This window comes from Equus przewalskii, chromosome 6, assembly GCF_037783145.1.
Source record: "Equus przewalskii isolate Varuska chromosome 6, EquPr2, whole genome shotgun sequence".
Classification (NCBI taxonomy): domain Eukaryota; kingdom Metazoa; phylum Chordata; class Mammalia; order Perissodactyla; family Equidae; genus Equus; species Equus przewalskii.
Genome location: NC_091836.1, coordinates 20,419,122 through 20,424,709, shown reverse-complemented (window position 1 = coordinate 20,424,709; position 5,588 = coordinate 20,419,122).

The following is a 5,588-nucleotide window of genomic DNA, read 5'->3' as shown; positions in this document are numbered from 1 at the left end:
CTTTTCTGTGCCGAAGGTGTTTTATTTCTTATCAAATTAATCCCCACCAGCTTGCATCCCATGTCAGGCAGTGTCCTTATAGGAAGGGCTTACACTGGTCTTGTTAATTTTGCAACTTGATCTGCTGCAGGAGAGGATAAAACCAGCCCCACTAGGCCTGCATCCAGTTCTCCTAAGCAGAACACGTGAGGCCAGTAGGCTTGGTCTCCAGGAGAGCAGGGAGCTGAGGAGAGAAAGGAATTCTTTTTAACCCTATTGCTCATCCAGTTATTCTTGTTACGTGAGTAAATTTTTATGATGCTAGGTGTCCAGAGATAAGTTCAACCATTAGCATTTCCATCAGTCAGAGCCCAGGGATACGTAAGACGATGCCGAACACTATGTCCACAAGAGGCCATCTCTTAGACATCACAATGAAATGGAAATTCAAGAAGTCAGCTGGTCCCCTTTAACTCCAGTCCCTGGAGGGAGTAACAGTTTGGAGGGGTCTCCTCTTCCTAGTGGTTTTCTGAGTTACTAAGTGTCTGAGCCCACTGCCTTCCTTATTGTTTTTTATGCTCCACCCTGTTCTGCCATATGTCTTGCTTCCATATTTTTGGAGATAATAGTACGCTCAATTATTTAGCTCACCTTAGATTATCACCACTCTTTTTTTTTTTTTAAATTGTCTATGTAGATCATAATCCAGAAAAAAGACACGGAAAGAAAGGGATTTAAGGGGTTTTCCCCCCAGCTTTATTGATACTCAACTGTAGGGGAAGATCTTTTAAAAATGTACTTTGCGTGACTCACCCTTGTTTGTGATGGAATTGTGAACCACTTGATCAGCAATGTGAAGAGTGTGGCCAGCTCAGTGTAGATTGGTTCTTTACAAGATTCTGATCCATGAGGCTGTCCATTTCCAGTATGAAACAGGGGAGCAAGGAGAAGATGAGCTATGTGGCAAGATGAAGAAGGTGGGCATCTATAAAATGATGAAATCACCGACCAAGTGGCTCAAATCCTTTGAACATTAGTCTACTCTCTTCTCTAGTAGAGGTTTGAAGACATATTCTAAAGCTAAACATGAATTTCTTGAAATCAGAAATCATAGATAACTTATTTTGTAGTAACTTACTTTATTTGTGAGTCAAATACATGGCACTCAACAATTCCTTATTGAATTGAATTAATTTGGGAGATTCTTTTATTACATTCCATTTAGGAAATATTGATACAGATGTTTGCCGCTGATTATAGTGAAGTCTCCTTTATTAGACTTATAGACACATGACGCTTCTTGTTTTTTCTGAATGCTTGGGTACAAATTTCCATAAGCTAGTGTTCTTAATCTGTTTGTCAGTTTTTCCATGTACAGCCATGGCTAATGTGGAAGGGTTAAAAAATTTTTTAATTAAGATTTAAAAAAAATTTTGGTAAGAACACTTAACATGAGGTCTTCCCTCTTAACGTATCCTTAAATACAGAGTACATTACTGTTGTCTATAGGTACAGTGTTGTACATCAGATCTCTAGAACTTCTTCTTATGTAACTTAAATGTCATACCCATTGAGTGGCAGGTTCCTCTAGCCCCTGGCAACCGCCATTCTATTCTTTGCTTCTATGACCTTGACTATTTTAGATACCTGGACTATTTTAGATACCTGGAAAATTTTTAAACAAGCTAAAAAATCCTGCTTCAACTTAAAAAAAAAAAAAGCTGTGAAGACAAGAGAGTTTTTATAGGTGACATGCATTTCAACATTGTCATTAGCAACAGCATCGCATGATGACAGAAACATTCCTAAACATCTAGATGAGGTATCTAAGTGGATCTAAGTGGAATCAAGCAGCACTTGTTCTTCTGTGAATGGCTTATTTCACTTAGCATAATGTCCTCATCGGATAAAGAAAATATGTTATATATGTACAATGGAATATTATTCAGCCTTTAAAAAGGAAATCCTGCAATTTGTGACAACATCGATGAACATTGAGAAGGGTTCATTCATTCAGAGAATATGTGTTATTGAGTGCCAACTCTGGGCTAGGCAGGCATCGTGAATTATTACAGATTTCTGCTTTGAAACAGTTTTCTAGCTCAGTGATCTCCTTTCAGTATGATTGTCCATTCTTATGCATGTATATTTAGTTATTTATAAATTGTATCCCTGAGCTGTTCTATGAATACAACATCTGTTATTAAACAATCACAATAATAGAAACTTAAAAGATGTAGTAAACATAAAATAGATAATATTTAACCATTTATTAATGATATAAAAGGGCTTTTGACCTCATTAACTATAAATAATATTTAGAAGGAGAAACGTTATTGAACATGTCTAAGTGCTTTTAAAAATCTTTGTGATATACAGTTAGATGTGGGTCTAAATTCAGTTGGTTTCAGTACTTGGTTTGAATGGATGTCACGGCTGAAAAAGATACCACACAAAGATATTTAGATCCAAATAAAAATAGTATACCATTGGCAGTGCCAAGTAAATTACAAAAATCCTTTCAGAAGTCCTTCTGTCAATCACACAAAGGTTTTATTTTTAAATTTGGCTAGTAAATTTCCATCTTAGCTGATGTCAACTAGTCTTGCAAACTCATTGAAAGTCTTGCCTTTTTATATTTTTAACACACTGAGTTAAAACCACTCAAATTCTTTATTTGGAAAATTTTTAAACAAGCTAAAAAATCCTACTTCTACTTAAAAAAAAGGTGTGAAGACAAGAGAGTTTTTATAGGTGGCTTACATTTAAACATTGCCATTAGCAACAGTATCGTATAATGACAGAAACATTCCTAAACATCTACTAAACTTCCTCTTTCTAAATGGTTTCCCCATTTCATGAGTTTCTAAAAGCATCATCAAAATGTCATCTTTACCTTGATGGGCCAGATTAAATGTAAATTGTGTTTGTTATTAAAAAAATTCTTCAGGGGTGCTGGCCTCAGGGCCGAGTGGTTAAGTTCACGTGCTCTGCTTTGGCGGCCCAGGGTTTTGACGGTTTGGATCCTGGGCGTGGACACGGCACCGCTCATCAAGCCATGCTGAGGCCACATGCCACAACTAGGAGGACCTACAACTAAAATACACAACTATGTAGTGGGGGAATTTAGGGAGTAAATAAAGCAGAGAAAAAAAAGATTGGCAACAGTTGTTAGCTCAGGTGTCAATCTAAAAAAAAAAAAATTTGGGGGCTGGCCCCGTGGCCGAGCGGTTAAATTCGCGCGCTCCGCTGCAGGCGGCCCGGTGTTTCGTTGGTTCGAATCCTGGGCGCGGACATGACACTGCTCGTCGAACCACGCTGAGGCAGCGTCCCACATACCACAACTAGAAGAACCCACAACAAAGAATATACAACTATGTACCGGGGGGCTTTGGGGAGAAAAAGGAAAAAATAAAATCTTTAAAAAAAAAAAAAATTTTGCAGGTAGCATATTTTGGATAGTCAACTTATCAACTAAAAAAAATCAGCAAATTTACTATTTTAAAAAATCTATAATTCATTTTTAAATCTTTTTTTTCTTTCTTCTTTTCCTCAAAGCCCCACCCCAGTACACAGTTGTATATTCTAGTTGTAGGTCCTTCTGGTTGTGCTCTGTGGGACACCGCCTCAACATGGCCTGATGAGCAGTGCTGGGTCTGCGCCTAGGATCCGAACCAGTGAAACTCTGGGCCAACAAAGCAGAGCACACAAACATAACCACTTGGTCGCTGGGCCGGCCCCTATAATTCATTTTTTTAAAAATATTTTTTATTTTTCCTTTTTCTCCCCAAAGCCCCCAGGCACATAGTTGTATATTATTTGTTTTAGTTGTGGGTCCTTCCAGTTGTGGCATGTGGGACTCTGCCCCGGCACAGCCTGGTGAGCGGTGCCATGTCCGCCCCCAGGATCCAAACCGGCAAAACCCTGGGCTGCTGAAGTGGACCGCAGGAACCCAAACCCTCGGCCACGGGGCCCGCCCCTATAATTCATTTTTAAGTTTGACAGCTCTTCGTAGCCTTTGCCATGAGACAATCAGTGATTCTCTCTGTGGTGTAAAAGAGTCTAATATCGATATAAAGATTGTATCACTGAAAGGTGTTGCGTCCATAATGTCAATCACACTGTAATCATCCGTAAACCTCAGTATGTTACAATGTGATGAAAGTGAATGAACTGAGCCAGGGCACCACCATCATCCCTCCTCCCATGCATAACTTCCTCTTGTCCCTGGGGACACTCTCAGAACCATGGGTCCCACATACCGAGTGGGGCCCCAACATTAGTCCACATTGGGGTGACAATTCATCCTGGTTTGCCTGGGATGGTCCTGGATTTAGCATTGAAAGTCCTGAGTTCCAGGAAATCCTCCAGTCTGCGGCAAACTGGGACATTTGGTCACTCCAGTCCACATATTAAATACAAGTACCTCTTCCGTTCTTTTTGTCTCTTTTTTTCCTTATAAATTAGTAGTTTCTTTCTGTACCCTACAGGATCGTTTCATGCGAAACCTAGGATACATGCACCCCACTTTGGAGCTTGTATTGGAGATGTTTGCTTGCTGGAGTTCTCACTAAAAGCTCCTTTGGGAACCACAGGAGGGAAGCTGGCTCTGGTCTGAAGAACCCTGCCACAAGGTGTGTGAGGTCTAGGAACCTCAGTGGTCCTTCCAGGGAGTGATCCTGGTCTTTCCCATTGAAATAAGAGACGGAGCAGCGTGGAACACATCGTCATTACGTGCTCCCTTAAAACTAAAATCAAGCTCTGGCAAAAGGTTTTTTTTTTTTTTTTTTTTATTCAGCCTGGTCCTAAAGGGACACTTGGATTAACATGACAATGTCAAATCAGCTGGGAAAATCCTAAGAGGAAGCACATTTTTCATAAGGTCAAGGTGCCAGCTTCTTCCACTCAGTTCAGTTAGGTGGGAAACCGTCTAACAGCTGTTCTCCAACTAGACTGCACGTTAGAATCACTTAGGGAATTAAAAAAATTCCTGTGTTCAGATGGAGACTTAGACCAACTAAAATAGAATTGCTGATAGAGAGAACTAGGGGTCAGGAGTTTTTAAAGCTTTGCTCCAAGTGATTCCAATGTGCAGCCACAGCTGAGAGCCAGGGCTCATGTACCCTTCTGCCTCCAGTGGCTTTGGGATTATTGTCATGTCTGAATGCTGAAAAAGAGGTCTCAGATGTAACTTGTGTGTGGCACATAGAACTGATGCTGTTCTGTTTAATTTGAGTTGTTTTCCAATCGAACCAGGCAGCGTTATAGTATTGCATAATCTTTTCCTTAGAGAGGGAAAGCCCAGTGGTCTTAGCTTTAGGAGGACTATAGGAGGACTCTATAGGAGGACTCTAGAGTGGATAGACTCAGTTGAGAAACAGCAGCTAAAGTCATTTTAAATGTCTATTATCTGACACCCGAGAATTTTCTTTTAATGTGTGTAGACCCACAAGCAAATGCAGGAACAAAACATAAAGGGAATAGCAGGGCATTTGGAGTCTTCTCCTCCTTGTCTCACCTGTGTACTTTAAACTTCAGTAATGGATTGACATATTCAAATATTGCATGGGTTGGGCCAGTGGAAAAGATAATGGAGCCAGCAGCTATGG